Source organism: Elephas maximus, chromosome 10 (assembly GCF_024166365.1).
Source record: "Elephas maximus indicus isolate mEleMax1 chromosome 10, mEleMax1 primary haplotype, whole genome shotgun sequence".
Classification (NCBI taxonomy): Eukaryota; Metazoa; Chordata; class Mammalia; order Proboscidea; family Elephantidae; genus Elephas; species Elephas maximus.
Window position 1 is genome coordinate 8890259 of NC_064828.1, and position 24015 is coordinate 8914273.

General features: G+C 41.6%; 1 protein-coding gene across 2 annotated transcripts in view; it reads right to left on the reverse strand.

Annotated features, from left to right (window-relative positions):
* SEMA6D (semaphorin 6D) overlaps window positions 1-23803 on the reverse strand; it is a 770868-nt gene extending 747065 nt beyond the window's left edge. For both annotated transcript variants that reach the window (XM_049899686.1, XM_049899685.1), the window contains exon 1: window positions 23594-23803. The gene's annotated coding sequence lies outside the window, so the exon portion shown is untranslated. The remainder of the gene's footprint in view (window positions 1-23593) is intronic.
* Between the last annotated feature and the right edge of the window lie 212 nt (window positions 23804-24015).

Genomic DNA, 24015 nt, shown 5'->3' on the forward strand with positions numbered 1-24015 from the left:
TCTTATAAATGTAATTTTTTGCTTCCACAGGATATTCATAATTATTATTTTTATTGGTTTCTAAATATTAAATTGTGTTGATGTTCCACAATTTACAAAATCAGTATTTGGTGGACTTTTAGTTTGTCTACAACTTTCTGCTATTAATATTGATTGCAATAAAATTATTTATACTTAGCTTTTTTCGTTCCTGTTCAAACAGCTCCTTAAGAAGAATTTTTAAGGCAATGGATATAAATATGTCTATGGGTTTTGTTACAAATCACCATGTTACTTCCCAAAGGGATTTATCAATTGATAACATCACCGTCTAGAAATGCATACTTTTTACCCAAATCTCACCATCTTTAAAGCTAATCATTTTTATGATGTAATATGTTATGCATTTCGTAAGTATCAGAGTGACAGTGATGCCCCTGACAAAGGGAAAGATCTGAAATTCTGTGTATAAAATATTCAATAATTTAAGAAAAAAAAAACCTAATCTGTCGCAATCAAGTCAATTCCAATTCATAGCAACCCTATAGGACAGAGTAGAACTGCCCCATTAGGTTTCCAAGGAACAGCTGGTGGATTTGAACTGGTAGCCTTTTGGTTAGTAGCTGAACTCTTAAACACTGTGCCACCAGGGCTCCAAAATATTCAACAGGCTTGTCAATACTATATTTGCAATACATAGTCAGGAGTCCCTGAGTGGCACAGTTAAGCGCTTGGCTACTAAGTGAACAAGGTTGGCAGTTCAAATCCATTCAGAGGCACCTCAGAAGAAAAGCCTGGTTATCTATGTCCAAAAGATCACAGACACTGAAAACCCTTTGTGACACGGTTCTACTCTGAAACACATGGATTCACCTTGAGTCAGAATGTACTTAATGGGCCCAAATCTACTTGATGGCAACTGGTTTTTTTCTAGTACATAGTAGGAACACAATAAAAAATTGTTAAATAAATTTCTTCAGAAAAAATATTTCAGCCCCAAGGATTCATACAGAAGCCCCTTTTGGTTGCCAGTGATAAGTCTCCCCTCTGACCTTAATAAAAACTACTCAGACTGAACTCTGGAAACCTGGAAATTAACTCATTCATTCACTCTAACTCATTCATTCAATTGCTTAGAAACCTTTCATTGGGCACAGCTATGTCACGTCAGTGTATTAAGCCCTGGCTACACAAGGCACCCCTTTCTCTTAAGAGTTTGCTTTCTTGAAGACAGGAATATATGTAGGCTTCTATGTGATCACTGCCTTAATCATGGTATGCGCCAAGATGCTGAAAAACACAGAAGACTATGACTAGCTCATTTTTTTCCCAGGTAGCACAATTTCAATAACACATGCTAGGTATCTGTCATTATCAGAACTGTTTTTACAATCCAGGGCATGAATTGAAACCAACTACTTCTAAAGGTGCAACTTGGTTATTTCCAGTGGCAGAAAGCTTCCGAAAGGCTTTGGAAGGAACTGTCATCAGATAGATGTTAATTTCACTGTTTTCCCACTGCCACTTACATGCACTTCTCTGACTTCATCTATCGGCTACAATGTCCAAAACACAGCAGGTGCTTAATAAATCCATGAGGATCACGAATCTTTCTCTTTCATCCCCTAAATTGCATAGTGCCTTCTTTGGGTTCAAATCCCTTTACCTCCAAATTCCACGTAGGGCCATACACCAACAAATATAACCATTTTCCAACATTAATACTCCCTTAAAAAAAAATTCTAGTGTTAAAAGGTGCCATGCACTGTAGCAGATGGTTTATCCGTTATTTTACTTAATTCTTACAAAATCTACCTTATCCCCATTTATCAGAGAGGTTATTTTATCACGACCAAGGCCACAGATCTGGTAGGTGGCGGAGCTGGGATTTCCACTGACGTGATCTCTAACTCCCTTTTGATTTGTCTTGCATTCTATATTCCAGCGTTCCAACTCTGCAGCAAGGCCCAAACACCCACGCCCAGGCTTCCTGCAGCACTAGCTGTCTACACAAAGTCTGCTGGGTGGTATGCCAGAGAACCAAAATGGAGAAAACTTTATACATATGGGTTAGGGTCTCTTTCCTATGAGAAAATAAGCGATCAAATCCATCAATTCAATCCAGATCCCAAATGACCGGGGGCTTTAAAATGGTCAATAGGAAACAGTCACCATTTCCATAGTGATTAACTTAATGGCATATTATTGTGAAGATATAAGCTCCATTTTATTGTAAGCAATAACCTCTGGCCATTACTGTGGCCCATGAATGATTCCTAAAACATACCAAATGGCCCACAGTGAGACAATTTTCCTTTCATCTTCTGAGACAGAGTGTATACCGTATTTCCGTACTTCACAGTGGAGGAGTACCAAGGCTACTGATACTGCATTTGGAAGACAAGGTGCCATGATGGGTTAAATTTTCACTCAACTTGGCTTTAATGCTTATGAATATCTTAAGATGATCATTTCTGAACCTACAGCCAAAATTAAATAGCGCTGACAACTGAAGTGAAAACTCCTCTTCAATCACGTTGAAAGACTGTCTACAGGAATAGAAACTAAGTTTTATAATGATCGACCCTTGCTTCTCTGAAGTGTCATCAAGTTCCAATGGTCCGAAGTGTCATGCCCACTATATTCTCAAGGGGGAAGGGGAGTGCTAGCAATGGCTTATGGTCACTGCTGAATTCTGTATTACCAAATTATTTCGTCTATTTCATTAGTAATTTCTTTTTAAAACAATTATATTTTACACAAAAATACTAATAGAAGGCACTAAGTTAAAACATTCAAATTTCAGTCTCTTAAATAAGCAAACTGAAATGCGTGGGTTCTCAGAATATTCGCAAAAAGATGCACTCAATGACTCTTAAAATGCACGAAGTGTTTTATTTTTAAAAGTGTCATTAACTGAGTCTGTTCAAATAGGTACATTCAGAATATGACATTGACGATACAAGGACTCAGATACTTTTTCAAAAAGGACTTTTTTTAATTTTCTAATATCTAGGGAACAAATTACATAAACCTTTCTCTCTCTCTATTTTCACTGAACTGAGACAGTTAATCTTGAGAGGAAATACTTTTGAGACGGATTTTGTATACCATGGCAGGTGGAACCTACCTGTTGGAAATTCTTTGGTTATAGAACTTCCCACAGTTTGGCAAAATTTCTTCTTAGAAGTATAATAATATTGGAAGCTTTCCCATCTTCCAAATCACCTACTCCAGGAATTGATACTGCTGAACTTTTGTTGAGCCTGGATAATGTTTTTATATTATTACAAAAGTCCTCCTGACATGATTCTTCATTGATAATTGAAAAGAGAAATCAGGGTCACAGAAAAGATTATTGCTGTGTCTTTTATACTTACTACATTTCTCCTTTCTCTTTGGTTTGAAAGCATTATCACTGTATCTCTTAAATTAGTGTCTATGAATTTCATAAATAAGCTTGGTACAACAGACCCATTCAGACATATGGTAGAGATTTGTGTAACACGTGCCATTCATCCTTAATGGTTTTTATTTAAAATTCTCTTTGTAAAGTGCAGTGTTAGTCCCTTTCACTTCATGAACCACTTGTATAAGTATTGTTCTCTACAAACAAAACAGCACAATGCAGAAACAAATTATTTGGAAGTACATTAAAAAGACTGAATATTCCAAAATGCCAATCACACAAGCTTTCTCAACAGATGAACACCACAAGGCAAAGAGGGTTTCTTTTAGCTCTACAAAGACAGCCCACCTTGAGTACAAATTATACCTGTCATCACATCCTCTCTGACTTCCCCCCTCCCTCTAAGCAATCACGTAGGTCTGCGAAAGAAGAAACCATTAAGCCATCATAGGGTTCTGGCCATTTGTTTCAAAGCAGTCAAGAGTTACTTTGGTGCAGAAGCCAGAAAACTGTGGGGCACCGTTCTATGTTAACTTTAGGAAATATCCTGGTTTTTATATTCATAAACTTATAAAGTGTATTCACACGATGTTTACAGGGCGATTTAAAAATAACTGCTGTACATTTTTAATTCAGCCGCAAAACGTCAGCACAAGGGAAAGAGCGAAACCATACATGACATTTTACTGTGATATCAGCTGAAATTTTAATCGCTTTATTCCAGAAATCTGAGCTGGTTAGGATCATGCATAATTCATTTTTTTCTTTATTTCAGCCTTTCACTAGAACAAAATAGTCAGGGTTGACTGAGAGGCTAAGAAACCAAACTCAAATCCACTGCCACTGAGTAAATTCTAACTCATGCGGACCCTATAAGACAGAGTAGAACTGCCCCATAGGGTTTCCAAGGAGCACCTGGTGGATCTGAACTGCCAGCCTTTTGGTTAGCAGCTGAGCTCTTAACCACTGTGCCACCAGGGCTCCAAAATATAAACTAAAAGTAGCATTTTGAATTTACTCAGATAGGTTTTGTTTTTTGGTAAACATTTTGTTTCAAATTGATACCTGAATTTTTTAAGATATAAATGGGCTTAGGTATAGCAATGATTATGAGGATGGCGCAAGACTGGGCAGAGTTTCCTTCTGTTGTACGTGGGGTCACTCCGAGTCAGAATCGACTCAATGGCACCTAACAACAACAAAAAGATCCCTGCCAGAGAAGGGTTGCCAACTTCCCCCCCCCCACACCCACCCCTAAAAGTACCACATAAAATTTGTTCGGTTGGTTGGTTGTACTTTTTTTCCTGGCCCTTTATAATCTCATAATACTTTCCAAAAACATAGTTAGTATTCTCAACAACTCAATAAAGTAGGCACATCAGATAGGAATACAGGGAGGAAATAAAGGAGCTGGATTAAAACCCCAGTCCTGTAATTCACTCTACTGTTCTTTCCCTTATCCCAAACCAAAACCAAAACCAAAACAAACCCCACTGCCATCAAGTCTCTATGGAAGCAACCTGCCACATCTTTCTCCCCCAAAGCCATTGCTGGTTTTGAACCATTGATGTTTAAGTTAGCAGTCAAACTCTTTAACCACTACACAACCAGGGAACCCTTCCCTTATCCCAGGACAATTTAGTTATGTACTTGGATAATCTGTGCTCCTTCCTTGAAAAATCTTGCTTTCGGGTTTATTCAATGCTTCCCTTTGCTTCAGGAGGGGCCAGAACACAGCAACAATGCAGAGTGTGGGGTCTTAAGCCGACCTCTGCTCCACCCCAACTGCGGGCAGTCCCACAGGCTACTTAACCTTCTGCTGTTTCTCAGCTGTGAAACAGCGTTAATGACAGTAACTTCCACAGTGAAAACTAAAGGAAACAATGTATGTAACTAGCTAAATTAGCACATAGTCTGGATTCAGTAAATGTCAGCCATTATTTTTATTAGGCATCTCAGCCCACACACACACGATTCTAGAATAAATCTTACACTTTGGACAAAAGAGACATTTTAGTTGAGTAAGTGTTTATTGAGAAGAAATGTTTGAGGAATATTTTACCAGGATGGAGTTGTGTACAGTTCAGGATGGGGAGAATAAATTTCTTTGTAGCTCTTTTGTAGTTAGGTTTTCAGACTGCACTCTCATCATCTTCTTGGGAAGAAACTGCTAAAATATCACACAGAGACACTTGTAACATACACGTTACCTACTGAAATGTTCATTCTAAGTGCAAAAGGAATGCCTTTGACTTCTCTCCCTTGCGGATGGGGCCCATACACATACTCTGTCGTAGGTACGACCTATGAGTTGCTTAAGTTTTGCACCGTTGGTCAAAAACCTCCTGTGCTCCAGCAAGAATGCTCAGTAAAACCCCGCGTCAGAAAGGCACTGCTAATTCACAGGGATGGCAGCGTTCTCCAGGTGTGCGATTCAGGGATGGTAACGAGAGCAACTAACATAATCTGTTTTCATAAATTTCTTTCCCACCTTCATATAAGCCTCTGCATTAGCCAATAGGTTCGTTTAATTATCCTAACAGATTTACCACCTCAAATATTTATGTGGAAAGGTTAGAAATAAAGAGACAGAAACAAATACACAATTAGACTTGTAGATGGAAACTTTCAAAGGCCTTAGGGCCAATTACCTACTGGAGGTACTTGAATGTACAGGCAAAACCAAGAGAGGAAAAAACAAGTAAGTCTTCAAAGGGCTTACTGTTCTTCTCTTCCCACATCTCTCTTTTTCCTGTTTAAAGTCCTCGGAGTGACGCTTTTGGAGAGAACCCCTCCCAGGAGAGTGCCCTGGCTTTACTGCTGAAATCTCCTCATTTAAAGGGCTCAGAGTGGCACAAAAAGACATGGTGTGCAGCTGCCCTCCCTCCTACCACCATGTATTTGTGTTATCCTTTGGTGCCAACAGTTAATGAGAAATATTGAAACCAGCGAAGTAAATTAGTATTTTGGGCTTATAATTAGAGAAAAGTAAGTTTGAATCCTGGCTCTCTTGCTTAACTAATTTATTTACTCTTCTCACACTCCCCTAAACAAGAGAAAAAAAAGAACATCTTCTTATCCAAATGTGAGTGTGAATCGAGGTCACAGTTTTACACAACTCCTGGAGTTGTAAAAATAGAAGGAGCAAGGATGAAAAAGACGGATGTTATTATTCTCACCTGTCTTACTAGCTTAGTTCACAATCTTAAGAACAAGAACCTATCACACTAGGATCTACATCTGCAAAAGAGAGAAAAACATCATAGAGATTAAGAGACAAATTCAAAGAAATGGGTTTATTACTCAATTTAGACATGGATGCACTCAGGCATGTGTTAACTGATCTAGTTGGAGGAAGAAAGATGAGGAAGATGGAGAGGAAGGAGGCCCTGCCTCGGGAAAAGACATGGAAAAGTGAGACAGGAAAAGGAGGACAATGGAAGAAGAACCTATGCTGTTCATTTTTGTATAAATTTGAGAAGCAAGAGATACAAACAGAAGGAATCCGAAGTCAGCTTGGGCCACAGTTCCGAGGTAACTGCTCCTGTAGGGGACTCTGCAGGAGTACGTAGGAGGTGGGTGGAGGGTTACCACCCTATTCTGAGACTTGAAAAGAAGGTATAGTTTCTTTACTTCTCTGATTTGATTCTTTCTTAAACTGCCCTACCTCCACGAGACTTGCCAATTTATATATCTTAATTTATTTCTGGTTAGAATAGTTATATTTACATATTGAGTCTATTCAAACTTAAATCCTTAGTAGGGCTGTTAATATAGTCATTCTCTGGGGGTTCAGTCTTTTAATGACAAATGCTCAATCTTTCAGAGTTCCTCCTTTTCTTTCTTTTTTCCTCAAGATATAAAAAAGGGAAAAAAAAAATTGCCATTGAATCAATTCTGACTCATAGTGACCCTTTGGGATAGAGTAGAACTGCCCCATAGGGTTTCCAAGGAGCACCTGGTGGATCTGAACTGCAAACCTTTTGGTTAGCAGCCATAGCTCTTAACCACTGTGCCGCCACAGTTCCCCAAGATAGTTCCTGTCGTATTTTGAGTTTGCTCTACCCTCTGGAATGCATTCAAACTCTTTTATCTATCTATTTCACCAGTCGCAGTTCTTGATTTGCTACTGAGAGCTAATGGAGTCACAAAATCCTTCTCCCTCAACAATAATACCTGGCTTTCAAGAGCAATACTGTACTAAAGAAATCAAGATGTTAACCCTTGACATGCAAAGTGGATTCGTGGGTGCTCTGTTTTATGAAGTACCAACCCTGTACTTTTCCATGATGACAGGCTTCCTGGCTCTGTAAGGGTATCATTTAAATACATTCAAAAATTGTCCCTTTGGAAATATCAGCTAGATACTGATGATAAAAAACTTATAATCTAATTTGCAAAACTAGAAAAATGATAGGAAATATATATAGTAACATTATGTAGTGTTTATATATTAGACAGTATATTAATGAAAGGAAACATGGAAATCCAGATCTCTATATCAAGGCACCAAATCAAGACATTTTTGATAAATTGCCCAAAGCAGCCAAAGAAATAGAAGCTGGAAGGCTGAGAAAAGCCCTTCAGTGAGTCATGGATCATCAGGTAGGATTTTAGGCTCCACGGGGATTTTCTCCTACTTTATTGTTGTTGTCGTTATTGGAGTTCAATCAGAGACTATGAATCAACAATCCACTGTGAGCCTCTCTCAATTAATTCCCCACCCCCACCCCTTGCCTTCAATTCCTAGTCTAGGTCTTCATTACAAAAAGATATTACTACAAGTTCAATTTTTGAGAAAAATTTAACGAAGCAATTCAAGAAAGAATAGCTGAGTCTGTACAACAGCTGAAATCTAATCTAAAAATAGAATTTGAGAGACCATCCTAACCATCCTTCTCAATTCCTACTATGTCCTAAGGATTTAAAGAGATCTTTACTACCTACTAATGAAGCCCTGGTGGCACGGTGGTTAAGAGATCAGCTGCTAATCAAAAGGTCAGCAGTTTGAATCCACCAGCTGCTCCTTGGAAACCCTATGGGGCAGTTCTACTGTGTCCTATAGGGTTGCTATGAGTTCAACTCAACTTGACAGCACTGGGTTTACTACCTGCTGAAACTAAAAGGTGTCAGCACATGAAGGACTGGTTAAGTCTAGCTCTCTAAATATCTACAGGATAACTACTCATCCACACAGAGACTTTAAATCATCATAAGCTACCATGAGAGTCTTCTGTGATGAGGAGTAAAATCTGACAGGTTTGGGGGAAGAACAATTGTTCTCAATTATACCAAAGTAGTAGTAGAGAATTCATTGAGGAAGCTACAAACCACTGCCTAAAATCAACCGCCAGAGGTATGTAACTCCAAACTACAAAAAGGTGGACGTTCAGATCCTCCACTTAGTTGCATAGATAAACAAACATTTTCTGAATCCATTTTTTTTTTTTTTCTCAACAGTGCTAAAATCTACTAGTATATCCTATTCAAGACACCGTTTTCCAGCGTTTAGAATCTGGCATTTTTCCCAGTTACTAGAAATTCTAATGAAAAGAAGCAGTCACACAAATCCAATCCAACAAGCTTAAGATCTTTTGTTGGTTATCTTCTATAATTGATACTACATGTATATTTAGAAGAAATGGACGCTGTAGCCTTGTGTCAGTATCTCACTCTAACCTGGTTTGCATTCACCTGAATTGTGTGCAACTTCAGAAATTTCCAGCCATCTTACTTTTAAATACCTCAGCTTACTATATAAAGGGGCTTAAAGCATATTTAAATAAGACATTTTACCCGGCTCTGCCTGCATGCTTTCAAAATTCTCAGTCAATTAACATAAGCTACCTTCCAGAGGATTCCCTTTAAGTCAGATAGAAAGGAATATTATTTCAGAACCAAAGAAGGAAAAAAAAAGAATATGCAACGCATAGCAAAGCAAAATCTGAAAGAAAAAAAAAAAAACATAATTACACTTCGATTTCCCCATATTTTAGGGGGTGGGAATGCTATTTTTCCTTTTTAAAGCATCCTTCCTAAGACTGCATTCTGGGCACAGAAGGAGGCCTCCGGGAGGTCTCCAAAGGGGCAGAATATCCAAAATGTTGTAGCCCCTTCTATTAGGCAGCAGCTCAGGAAGCCTCTCCATAGCCTCCAGAATACTGCAGGCTCAATTACCCTCAGGGAGCAGTGAACGGGCAGCCCCATTAATCATTCCCAGGTCACTACAAGCCCCAAACAGTTCTGAGTCCGGTAGCATTAGGGGTGTCCAAGAACTGAGCTCTCATCTGACAGCTGGGCCATGCTGCCACCTGGAGGTCAGCAGAGAAACAGCTCCTAGGATGCCAATCATTTCCCCCCAGTCCTAGAGGAGCTTCAAGGTGTGTGGGCTGTGGTGGATAAATATCCCCTCCTTCTAGGTCCTTAAGCCTGTCGTTTCTTCTCCTCCAAAAAATGCCACGCTTTCTTCTTCATTGTCCAGGTGCTCACGGAGCAAGTGAGGCCAGTGGCAGTGGGTGAGCACAGGTGGCGCAGCGGTCCTTGCCAGCCATGCTTTGCCTCATCAGAACCTTTGCCCACCCTGGAGTCCTGTCTTTGGTGCTCTTCTTCTCTCGTTCACCCCTGCGGCTGACCAGCCTTCAGGGTCTCACACTCTGTTCTAGAGACCAGACCTCCTATCTACCCTTAATGTGCTCCGACTCTGGATGAAGAGCCAGACAAGAAAACAGATTCGTGACCCAATCACAATGCGTATTCACGCAGGATGAGCACCAGGTAGTGCAGGACCCAAAGGCCGCACACCTAACCAGGTCAAAGGAGCAAGGATGTGAAGGGGGATTCCTTTGAGGCAGCCTGGCGTCATGGAAAGAACTGGGTCTGGTTTTGAAGTTTGATGGGTCTGTGGTCAAACCATAGCCACAAATCAGGCAACCCTGATTGTCTTTCCAATCTTCATTTTCCTCCTTTGAAAAATTTTATTGGTAATACCTATTTTATAGTGTTATTGGAAAGGATAGAAATTATATAGGTGAAAGAGCTGGGATAGTGTATTAGCTCAACAACAGATAGCTTTTGTTTTAATTACGGCAGCTCTGGCAGAGCAAACTGGGCTTTCCCAGGCAGAGAGGAGGGACCAGGAAGGGAAAATGTACACCAAGTCATACCATGAGAGAGAAGTGTGCTCAGGGAACTTCCAGCTGTGTTCCAGCACTGGAAATACTTGGTTTCACTTTTCTTTCCACCTTTCTCTACATCTGCCTCTTCTCCTTCATCCTGCTCTTTGTTTTTCTTCTCTCCACTGCCCCACTCAACACTGAAAAGTCAGAACACATTTCGTTTTCAGAGTATTAAACAAGTCTCTATGTGTTCAACTAGTTTCTCATAAGAATATTTGTTTTGAGGAGAAATAGCCACCTGGAAAGAATTATTTATAAGTCGAATTGCCTATAGGTAACTTAGCAGAGAACCTGGTGGGTGGGAACCGACATTCTGATAAAATGCTACAGAATGTACTAGAGCACCTAAGTGAACTGTACTGACACCTCCTGGCAAGAGAAAGGGAACATCACTTGATATGAAACTTCCCACGCCCGTATCATTTTATGATCAAAAGCAGTACATGAGAAGAGCCTTCTCCACACAAAGTGTTTTTCTACCTGGAGAAAAAAAAAAGTTTGTCTGCAAAGATAGACACACACACTCACATATACTCAGGTTCGACTGACTTCCATTTTAAAAACCAGGTGAATCAAAGAAGGCAAATCAGCCTTGTTATTTCCTGACATCAAATAACTAGCTTTGTTTTTAAAACTACCTTTCATCAACATATTTTGCATTGTGTGTGCAGATCTTTATTCGACAATCTCAAGCTAAGAAGTAAACTGCTATAAAAAAACAACCAACCAACCAACCAACCAACCCCACTGCCCTCAAGTTGATTCCCACTCACAGCAACCCCATAGGACAGAGTGGAACTGCCCCACAGGGTTTCCAAAGAGTGGCCGGTGGATTTGAACTGCCGACCTTTTGGTTAGCAGCCAAGCTCTTAATCACTGTGCCACCAGGGCTCCTAAATTGCTGTAGAACTTACTTTACATAGTATTTTTTACCTGGTTCTTTTTGAGATGCTGATCTGATATTTCCTCTTGAATGCCTGGACTATCAACACCCCAACACTGCCACATCGCCAGGGCTGGTTTCCACAAAGGCCTGCCCTGACCGAGGCATCTTCAGTCTAGCGTGTTCCTACCTCGTCACTCCCCTCGCCACTCTCCTTGCCACTCTCAAACTCTCCACCTCTTTCAAAATCCACCTGTGTTCTGACAAGTATTTTTAAGGCCCTGTATACCAGAGCTAAAGTGACAATGAGTGTTAATCAATTAACCTGCTATATCCCTTTTTTTTTTTTATCCCCTTAGTGACATATCAACCTTGCACATGTGAAGTTATTCTTCCCATAAATCAATGCCATGATTATAACGGTTAGAATCTCAGGTATCCATCCAGCCATCCGTCCATCCATCCGTCTGTCCGTCCTTCCTTTCTTGCATTATTTTTAGCTGACGACTATGTGCCTGGCCCTCTGCTAGGTATTGGGGAAAACGAATGTCATCATGAATGGCATTATCCTTGTTTCATGAATTTAAATTCTAGTGATGAAATAGAGGAGATTAAAAAGTTAACTAAACACAAATAAGACCACATTATGATAAAGTTCAATTACAGAAATAGTAAGAGATGTAGCGTGGAAAAAAAATATATCAGAAGGCGTCCTTTAAAAGACTACAAGTCAGAGAAGAGTGCTCAGCGGAGGCAGCAGAAGCTGAGACCCAAAGGACAAGCAGCAGCCACGGGGACAGTCAAGCAAGAGCGCTCCCGGCAGCGGGGGCAGCATGTGCAAAGGCCCCGCAACAAGACCGAGCAGGTCCTTCCGGGCAAACACTGAGCACGTGAGAGGGCAGGAGTTGAAGCCGATACAGACCACGGTAAGGATCCCATGCCGAGTGCAACACGCGGCCCCTGAAGAGTTAAAACAAGGAAAAATACGATCTAGCTCAGGTCTTAAGAGAAATAGTTAATACGTGCTAGTTTTTTTTAGTACTTAGTCTACGCCAGGAACTCATTGAATCCTTATAACAACCTTTGTTGTTGTTGTTAGTTGCCACTGAGTCGGCACAGACTCGCGGCGACCCCATGCACAACAGTCCTACCTAGTCCCGTGCCATCCCCACAGCCGGTGTCGGCTTGGACTGATTTCCGTAGATCAGATGATGGCCGGGCCCTTCCTCCTGACCCACCACTGCGGCTTGGACTGATTTCCGTAGATCAGATGATGGCCGGGCCCTTCCTCCTGACCCGTCACTGCGGATTGGACTGATTTCCGTAGATCAGATGATGGCCGGGCCCTTCCTCCTGACCCACCACTGCGGATTGGACTGATTTCCGTAGATCAGATGATGGCCGGGCCCTTCCTCCTGACCCACCACTGCGGATTGGACTGATTTCCGTAGATCAGATGATGGCCGGGCCCTTCCTCCTGACCCACCACTGCGGATTGAACTGATTTCCGTAGATCAGATGATGGCCGGGCCCTTCCTCCTGACCCACCACTGCGGATTGGACTGATTTCCGTAGATCAGATGATCGCCGGGCCCTTCCTCCTGACCCGTCACTGTCCAGAAGCCCCACTGAAGCCTGCTCTGCACCGTGGCAACACACACGCCTTCACTGAGAGATCGGTGACAGCCGCGTAGGAGGTGCTCTGGCCAGGAACTGAACCTGTGTCTCCTGCATAGAAGGTGAGAAGTCTGCCACGGAACCACCACTGCTCTCGTAACTACCTTACAAGGTAGGTATTAACATCCTAATTTTCACAGATGAGAAAATGGAGTCAAGAGAGGTGAAGTAATCTGCCAGGCCAAAGAGCTAGTGAGCAGCAGTGCTGGGATTCATATGCAGGCAGCCTGTCCGCTGGGTCCAAACTTTAACCACTGTGCAATTCAGCCTCTAGGATAATCATTTCTGCAAGAATATGTGTGGGAAGAACCTGCTGGAAGCTAAGACAGTGATCTAGTGCAAAAATGATGGTGTCTTAGACCAAAAGGGTAGAAACAGAGATGGTAAGAAATAGATGGATTTGTGGTGTACTTTACGGCAGTAGGTTAGCAGTAAGGTCTTGGGTCTTGGTGGTGGATTGAATATGGCAGACAAGGATGGTGCACGGCAGGGGTGGATCTTTCAGTGACTACGGAATCACACCACAGAGAAGGCTTTCACTACTGTGTTTATTCAAGGGACATTTTCTATGTCACCAGGGTTTTCCCAACAAGAAGTTTTCTCTTACAAGCAAGACACCTTTTCAATGGATTTGCTCAATATCCAATGAGGCAACCTTTTGACGTGGTCCTTTCATTTTTCTGGTCTTTTCTATGCACATACACAAAATTGTTAGTTATCTAGTGCTGCTATAACAGAAATACCACAAGTGGATGGCTTTAACAAAGAGAAATTTATTCTCTCACAGTCTAGTAGGCTCGAAGTCCAAATTCAGGGCATCAGCTCCAGGGAAAGCCTTTCTCTTTCTCTTTCTGTCAGCTCTGGAAGAAGGTCCTTGTCATCAATCTTCCCCTCGAGTAGGGATTTCTCCAAGCAGGAACCCCAGGCCCAAAGGATGCCCTCTGCTCCTGCAGCTGCTTTCTTGGTGGTATGAGGTCCCTCACTCTCTGCTTGCTTCCCTTTTATCTGTTCTAGGATAAAAGGCGATGCAGGCCACACCCCAGGGAAACTCCCTTTACATTGGATGAGGGATGTGACCTGAGTAAGGTGCTACACCCCACCCTAATCCTCTTTAACATAATCTGATCTTGCCTCATTAACCACAGGCAGAGATTAGGATTTACAACACATACGAAAATTACAGCAATCCCAAAATGGAGCACAACCACACGATACTAGGAATCATGGCCTAACCCAGTTGACACATATTTTTGGGAGACACAATTCAATTCATGACAACTGTATTGTACATTTTGTACAGTTTTGCTTTTTTGTCCTCTTTACGTTATATATTTACTTTCATCTTGTCAATATTTATTTTTTGAAAAAAATGCTTTTACATGATTGTGTTAATAGTAGCTGATATAACACCAATCCCCAAAATGCAAAGATAATTCACATCCCTGCTCTCCCACTACCCCATGTCTGACATCAGCCACCCACATGGCATTTTCTCTCTCTCTGACCCTAACCACCCAGAGTTAGGTCTTTACACAAAATGACTCTGCACAGACCTCTTCTCCCCACCCAAGACTGAGGTCTCCACAAATTAGGACTCTGTCCTCCTAATCAACTGCCAAGTAGTCTGTCACAGCCCCAGGTGAGTTCAATAATCCCCTAGAAAGACTCAGAGAACTCAGGGAAAGGGGTACACTCACTATAACATTTTTAACACAACCACAAAAGGATACACACAAAGGATCTACAGGTGAGGTCCAAAAGAGTTTTTGGCACAGAGCTTCATGTTCCCAGAGACTTGGTGGTCCTCTCACATGCACTATCAATCTAGAAGCTCAGAAGGAAGCTCCAAGGCCCAGGGTTCTTTACAACAGTCATTGGGGCCTCAATGTATATGCATGACTGGGGCCTTAATGCATAGTTATGATTGGTCTAATAAATGAATATGCACAATTGATTGCATCATGTCATCCTTCCCTTCTTGAAGTTAGCTGTCAGGTGATAAGTTGGTGGCTGCCAACTCAGTGCAGGTGTTTAAGTGTTTCCTATTTTAGAAGGGCAAAGTCACCTTGATTGTTCAAGAAATTCCAAGGGCTATTTTCAGGAAAAAAAGACAAAAAGCCAAGTCCAGTTCTCCCCATACCCTAACAGTGATGATTAGCATTCTATCATAAGAACATGCTGTAGTGTATCTGTTGTTTCTCCTATCTCTAGGCAAGTGTGCTAGTTCACATTTTTTGACTACTCCAAGCAACACCCTTCCCATACATCTTTGATTGCTACCCTGATTATTTCCCAAAGACAAACATCTAAAAATGGAAGTTCTTGGTCTAAAGAAATGGTTTTATTCAATGATCAAATGCATTTACATATTTCTACACTGCATTTCACTAAGATGACACCTGTTAAAATTCCACCAGTGTTGTATGAGAGAACCTGCAAGAAGGCAGACTGTAGGAACAGATACCGGTAGACGGATAGATGGGGTGGGTGTCCATGGAAGTGTTTTCTGAATGCTTTCAATTTTCTCAGTGAATAGGAAACAAGGTCTTCAACTGATAGTGAGGGTGTAGACAGGAGATACTGAGCATTGAAGGAGAGAAGAGAAAGTTATGACATGGTCTTCTAGGCGAGTGAATAGAGGAAGGAAATATAGAGTAAGATCATGTGATAACGTCAAGCGTCCATTTAAGAGTAATGAATATAAAATGATACAAGTCAGCATGTTTGTGTATTTTTCTTTAGACACATTCAGTTGCACAGGTACAGGTACATAACAGGAGAGTTGGATTTAATTAGGTGACACAGTGGTTAAGAGTCTGGCTCCTAACCAAAAGGTCTGCAGCTTAAATACACCAGTCACTCCTTGGAAGCCTTACGGGGCAATTCTACTCTGCCCTACTGTGAGTTGGAATCGACTCAACGGTGATGGGCTTTTTCTCGCATAGATCTGTGCCAGAGGTTCCCATCCACTGCGTCTCCACCTGCTAAATCTCCATTTGTCCTTTTACCTTTAAATTCCCCACTAAACTTTCCCAGATCACCCCCCACCAAATTGGGTCATACACTCTTCCTCAGAGCTCCCCAAATATTCCATTATGATTTGTATCATTTACCACAGTTATTCAGGATCTTTATCTCCATTTGATTCTAAATTCCTTCAGGGCAGGGGCATTTTATTTTTCTTTTATGCTCATTTCCTATCTCAATACCTGATACATACAAAGTCTTCACTCAATGTATATTAATGAAAGTAAGTGAATTTTTTTCGAATTAAGGGATAGACGTCCTCATAAACCTTAGTTAGCAAGAACTCAAGTTGCCTTACTCGGAAGGTTGGACAGGAAGCTTAAGGGGCAGTGAGTTTAAGATAATGGTGGTGGAAGAGTTGGGAAAGGGTAGCGAGAACAGTAGCAGAGATTGAAGAATATGATCAATGACAGAACCGTGTGTGTAGAAGTTGTTGAAATAGCGTATCTCTGGCTGGCTGTGTACACAGAAATAAAATCGAAAAAGGAAAGCAAGTTGCTTTGATCATGCCTATACTATCACCTCATTACCCACATTAGTAGATAAACAATAACAAGCCAACTACTACTGTTAAAAAGTGTTCAAAATAAGACATGTATTTACTTCCACCTGTTACCTGGATCCAACATTTGGTTGATCTCCTTAGCTTTGGGATCATATTAATAGTTATAACAAATGCTATATTTTTACAGATTTTTTTGCCTTTCAAAACATTTTCATGTTTATGAGTTTAAAACACACATAAAAAAGAATGGCAAATCTAAATCTAACCATGGGGATACCTTCGAGAAGGATGCACCTTTTAAATCTTCAAGAAAAGAGGTATTTTACCAACTTGGTAGAAAAAGTAGGACATTTTAGGTTGGGTGGGGCATGAAGAAAATAGCTAAAAGGTTAATAAATGGTAAACTTCTCTAATAAGTCAAATTTTTATAGGCAAGGATTAAAAATTTTTGTATCTTTGACTGCCTTAGGAGATCATGCAAGAAATACATGTTTACCAGAAATGTCTGGAATAAATGAAGGGCGTTCTTTTCCATTTTTCACTTGGTCATTCTGTCTTTAGGCAGGCACAGACATGTCACAAGGAAAGGAAAGGCCAAATTTGAACCCAATAACACAGTTTGGGAATTGTAGATACATTATAATTCCCTCGCTACATTCTTCATAGACACAATGTAATACAAAAAAAAAAAAAAATACAAAGTAGAGATAAAAGAAGCCTCAATTGTCAATAGAGAATAAAATAGGATTTCCACTTAGATCTTTAGAGGCAGCTACTCTTAAAAATTAATTCGCTTGCTAAATGTTCAAGTTTCTTCATCACTTTTCCTTTGTGAATACTTATCTTGTGTGCTCTGGATAGAAATGAATGTTACTAAACCTTTGAGTTGAAATTCACAGTCCTAAGAGTTATTCATAACGCAACAAGCTGGAGAGGATTATTCAATTGGTCTCCAAATCTCTTAGGGATTATCTGAAGACAAATTCCATGCCCAAATGTTATTAATTATATATTTAGCACCTCAGCTAGCTTATTTCTGAGACGCTTTAAAATCAATAAGGATATGAAAAAAGCGAAGTGAATCAAAGCTCAAACATCAATTTGAGTTGAGCTGCACAATGAGCACTTACTGGAGGGCTTTGTTGCCATGTCATCTATAAATAACCCTCAGAGGTTCACCTGCCAATTAGGAAACAGTACATGGCAAGCACCTTAGATGTCAGTAGTTAATTTGCATGTCAGTGAAACATTAATTTGATGAAAATTTTAAAGCTTTATGCACTATTTATATCTTAATTGGGAGCACAGTAAGTGTACTAATATGCTGATTTTCATTATATCCAGTGTGCTTTTTAAAAGGCCAAGATTAAATGATGAGTATTTATCATTGTCTGTTTGATAGTTTGCTTTAGTTCAGGGCAAGAGATTTGAGTTTAAGCCTTTAAATTATTTTTAACATTGATTGTAATCAAGGTGTCTGGGTTAAAAAAAAAAAAAAAAGAAAGAAATTGTGTTTATCTGGGAGACGGAGAAGATCAGAGTCAAATTCATACCCAGGGTCAGATTTGAAGTTTAATTAAGAGTCTATGGTCTCAGCCATAAATATGTCACTCTGGGTCAATAACTTAGTTATAATTTTGTTTTCAAAGTTTCACTTTTTTCCCCCTCCTCTGAGTTTCTCTACAGTCAAAGTGAACAGTTTTGTGGGCGGTCCCTTGTAAAGGCTGAAAATGGTTGTTGATTCAAGTACAAAGGGAAACAATCAGTGGGCACTTAAGCTTGACCACTGCATTTAAGTACAGTGCTTAGAAAAATACCATATTTACATAGCCAGAAATTTCAAAAGCTGCCAGCCTGGTGGGGTCAGCTTGCCATCAGAATGGCCACACCTGTCAATCAGGTCCAGCTACTGGCCAATCAGGTAGCAAGCAGAGATGCCAACGGAGGGAGGGAGGAGGGAAGGGGGGAGAGAGAAAGAGAGGGAGATGGAAGACAGAAATGTTTAGGAGTTGCCACTTCTACAGAATCACAATGATGTTTCCAACATCTACTTTTACCCTCACATCCTCAGGCTGTCTGAGGTTTAGTGTACCCAAGGGGAATCCTTTCTAACAAAATGATCTGGTTACTTTGCTTTACTGGTTGATGGCATTAATAGCGTTGTTGTTGTTTCCTAAAAAGTGGCAGATGAGTGTTATTGAAGACAGGGTCTGAGTTTTTATTAGAATGCAACAGATGCATGTATATTTGTTGGCTCTTCATGAGCTGACTTTTTAGGAGTTTATGCTTCTCTGTCTGGATAGAATCTTAAGATGAGAACATAGGCTTCAGTTTGCCTAACACCCCTCAGCATTTGCCACATCTGACCTTAATAACCATTTGCTGATTTGACTGTATTTCTAAACACTTACTTACTTTAACTGTGATGGTCTATCTCCTTCTACAATAAAAAGGCAGAAAATTAGAGATCAGACACAGACAGAAAATACATACATAAGTAGGATAAGATAATGCCCTTGAGAAAAATAACACACATATGCACTCCATAGCGGCCTACAAAAAAAACCAAACCCATTGCACTCGAGTTGATTCCATAGGGTTTCCAAGGAGCACCTGGTAGATTCGAACTGCCAACCCTTTGGTTAGCAGCTGTAGTATTTAACCACCATGCCACCAGGGTTTCCATGGTGGCCTATATGGATATTAACTTAGATCTCAGATTGGCTATGAGCTTTGTAGCAGCCAAAGCAAAAGAGAAAATACCATCCGTTAAGAAACTTGCATTGCCCCTGAGAGTAAAAATATACTAACTTATCAGAGAAAAGCTATATAATAAAAGTATACAAAATTATTAATGTGCATCATCTTAAAAAAAAAAAAAAAAACCCGTTGCCGTCGAGTCGATTCTGACTCATAGCAACCCTATAGGTCAGAGTAGAACTGCCCCATAGAGTTTCCAAGAAGCGCCTGGTGGATTCGAACTGCTGACCTTTTGGTTAGGAGCCGTAGTACTTAACCACTAAGCCACCAGGGTTTTCTGCATCATCTTATATCTTCATAGATGTAAAAATTTTTATTAATCAAGTTAATCTTCAACTTAAAGGAATTCTAAATGAATATTGGTTATTAAAAACAATACCTAACTCAATGCTTTTCTTCCAATTAGTTTATGGGAAGAAAATCTAAATTTAAGATATAAATGCACTAATTTGAACCACTTAAAAGATTTGTTTCTGGCTGCTCTAATTGTGAGAGTTGAGTATCAAACACGACCTTCCTAAGTAAACATTCGGTAAGAATTTAAAAAGCACTAAACTGATAGAAGAAACCGAACTTTTTAAATAAAACATTTCCAAAGTAAAAATTGTCAGTTTCCTACAATAGAACTGTGCTCCTCCCTCGACCCCACCCACCCACCCCTCTCCCCCCCCAAAAGAAAACAGTCAGTAGTTTTCAACACTTAGTATGAAGAAAATGAATGGAATTAAAGTCACCGCTCAAATGCAACAAACCAAAGGCACCGCCTGTGACGCTCCATTATTTTCCTTTATCACACGTGAAGTTAGCGTGTGAATGACCCAGATATAAGTATGTGCTACACAGCTTGGAGTCTTAAAGGTCAACAAAGTATTCCTCAATGAATTTTTATCCAGCGAAGCCTGCCCTTCTCTTTCTGTGTTAAGCCTTGACTCCTTCCAGGTTTAATAGAAGTTAATTCTCCTCTCTTTGCCCCTCCCTCCACTAATTCCCACTTGTTTTCAGCAGGAACTCCCCTAAACCAAACTATGCTGAAGATGTTTGCACACAAATTTATGAGATAGGACTACAGTAACAAAAGATTCAGAGACAAGAGTACTACTTTAAAAGGCAATCAATTTTGAATAAGAAAAGAGGATGGACAGAAACTCAGCAAGGGCATGAATGATAATATATAGGACAAATAATTCTCTATTTGGGGGTCCTGAGAAATTTCAGCAAGTGGTGGTGCCCTAATGAATGTTTGTAATTCATTAGCCACTATTTTAAAATGCAAAGCACACCATGACATCAATGATGTTCTTTTAAATCTCAACAAACAGGCTATTACAATTAACGCACTTGCAAGAAGACAGTATGTTTAAGTACAGATTCTGATAAGATTTCAATGTTTCAGTAACAATAATTTAATAACATTTCGTAATTCTATAGAGAGAAGACATTTTCTTATGAGACTGCTTCAAAAGTACATACTATATATTTGTATACACCAAACGTTTATGAGTGTTTAGCAACAGCTAACATCTCCATCCTGAAATTTTTTTTCCTAAGGATCCCAGAGTAAATTTGTTGTGTATCTTTAAGAAAATAATCACTCTTCGATTTTAGAAATATTTTCCCAAATAGAGAAAATAATCAAGAACATTTTAAAGTGCTTAATTCTGAAGTGCTTGATTTTCTTTTCTCACTTTCCATCTTCCTAGACAACAAAACAATGGTTCTTTCTTCCCATGGAAGAGTAAACTCAATAAACACAAACGGTCAGGGGGCCTCACTGCAATGGAATTATGGCTTCCCAAGGACTTTTATTATTATTATTTTTAATGAAGAAACAAGTTGAGAAGAACCTTTTTCAACATGCTTTAAAGGCATGCATATTTCAATGATATAATTAAGTTGGCAACACTAAACATTGCTAACTGGTAAATGAGACCAAAATAATTAAGCTCTGTTCTTTGTACGATCAAGATTTAGTGCAGTAATCATTCTGGGTAAGAATTCAGGGTCTGGAGACTTCAGAAGATGAATAAGCAAATAGCTAAAACTGGTCATGTGGGAAGGTGTTTAAATGAGAACAGAGTTTACAGATAGCTGTGGATACCTTCCCTGCCTTAATCTTCATTAGAACCTGCTGGATTCATTCCTCATGCAATCCCATACAAAACTGGACATGGAGTGCAAGTAGACAAAAGAACAATTCAAAAGACAGTCCTCTGAGTACAATGAGCACTACTGATACTGAAATTTTAAAATAATAATAGACTGAAAACATAACAGATTTTTTTCAAAGAAATAAACAAGAGGTGGACATACTGCTATGAAATGCATGAAGGGTATACATATTAAGAGCAATAAGGACAGAAACAGAGAGAGAGAGGAAAAGAGAAAGAGAACAATATACTTTTCCATATGTACATGTGTGGAACTGCGGATATGATTTGGTTGCCCACCCAGGTTTCCATTTTTATTTATCATCTAGCTAACTCCCTCTTCTTACAATAAATCACACAGCTTTCCATGCCCTAAACGTCATTCCCACTGCATGGTTTTTCCTTGTGGAATCAGGCTTGTGGTTAGAGAGGTGTTCACATTAGGTATTTCTCCTCGGGGCTGGGACTCAGGCACCTGCCAAGTCCATCAGACACGTCAAATTGAAATAAGGCCAAGGCGTGTTTATTATAACTCATGGACGCTAGGGAAAAAAAGGACATCCTTTTCAGCAAAATGCACCCCCCACTGTAGTGGGTTAAGGAACAGAAACCGTGAACAGGTGATGCCATCGTAATTTAAAGAAATGGAAAAACTCGAGTAAGAGTATGCTACCCTCCAACCAAAGGAGCATGCAGAGAAGTCTTTCCGCGTCTCCAACCCGGGGGAAAGGGCTCCCTTTGACTCCGTGACCACGTGTCTGCCTCCATGGATGTCAGCCAGCGGCTAGAGCGGGGAGCGATGGACGTCGACGCCACAGCTTAGCCATTTGTACAGTGCAAATTGCACTTCGTTTTTTAAAACGGATTCTTTTCCCGGAACCCTGCAATTCCACTAGCTAAAGGCACAACCCGAATAAATACACATCCAAAAAAGGGAGGTGGGGCGGGAAAAAAAAAAAAAAAAAAAAACAGGAACCTTTAAGAGAAACAGGTGCCAGCAAGAAACAGAAAGCAGCTAGTTGCCAGTAACATTAAAACTCCGTCTTCATTACTCTGAAAACAATTTTAGAGGTGGAAGATCGCGCCCTGTTCCTTAGGGCTTAACGCACTAGGCAGTCTCGGTGAATTAGTCAGATCTAAGTTTCCTACTCCTCCGAGCGGTTTTCGCAGTGGACTACTCTTCCCTCCGAACACAGAGAAGTATGTTTCCAAACTGAACGAGCCCTTTCCTGGAGGCAGCCTTGACCCTAGCTCCTCCAAGTCCTCACTTTTATTTACAGCCCCGTGAACGGCGTCTGTGTCGCTGAGCCCGGCCCCAAGAACAGTCCCCGCGAACAATGAGCTAGACAAGGGACCCACCCAACGAACGCCAGCTCGCCCGCTGCGCGCAAGCCCGCTAGCGCGGGACGCTCGGGGCTTCGGGGCTCCCGGTGCCCCTACCCCTTCCCCTCAAAACCCAAGAACAGCGAGGAGGTAGGTCGTTTCCTGTACCCAAATCCCCGTGATCACCCAGCCACCCCTTCCTCTCACTACCCACCAGATAAGATGCTATACCTAAAAACAAAATCAAAATCGAGGGGCGGCTGGGTGGTCCCGTTGGCGGCCCATCAGGATGCAAGTAGCCCAGCTCGGGGGTTGGCACGCACTTGGCACCCGTGTCCGCGGCAGACTGAAATCCCGGAGGATTTGGGGTGAGGGCAAGAGGTGGGGCCAGGAGCCATAAAGTGAATTCCGTTCCTTCCCCCCCGGCTTGGCACGGCTCTGGGCCCCAGCAAGACACAAAAGACCGGTAGCGTCAGTGCCAAGCACTGTGCAGCCTCCTCGGTCCGAGGCGCGCACGGGAACCGGGCGTCCAGGCCTTGGGGCCGGGTCCCGGCGCCGGCCGGGGCGCGCCCGGGGGTTGGAGCCTGGCTGGGCGCCGCCTGGGCTCGCTGGTGCGCTCTTCGTGCAGCCCCCAACAGGAGCTCTTCGCTCCGCAGATACAGGGACCTAGGCGGCGGCGGAGAAATGGGGAGAAAAGGCCAGACTTACTTGGGGGCCGAATCTCGGCCGGACTCCCGCTCCAGACTCGGCAGGTGTCTGGCCCCGCGGCCCAGGCGGCAGGCGCTGGCGCAGCTACGCGCTGGGGCAGCTCCGCGCTGGGGCTTCACTTGGTGAGGACCGGAAAGTCCCCGAGCCACCAGCCCCCGCGCCGCGCTCCTCGCTGTCACCGCACAGAGCGACGCAGGCACGCTCTCCTGTGCCTCCTCGGTCCCAGTGGGTCTCTGTCCTCCTCCCCCTGTTCGCCTGCTCCCCCCCCAGACCACACCCTGTCACCTCGGCGGCCCTCCACTCCTTCCTCTTTGACACTTCCACCCGTTAGTCCGCCGTCTGCGTCCTCCCACCCCCTCAGCCCACGTGCTTCTGCCGCTCCCTCGGCTCTGAACTTCCCCTGCTGGGAGCTCCCACCCCTC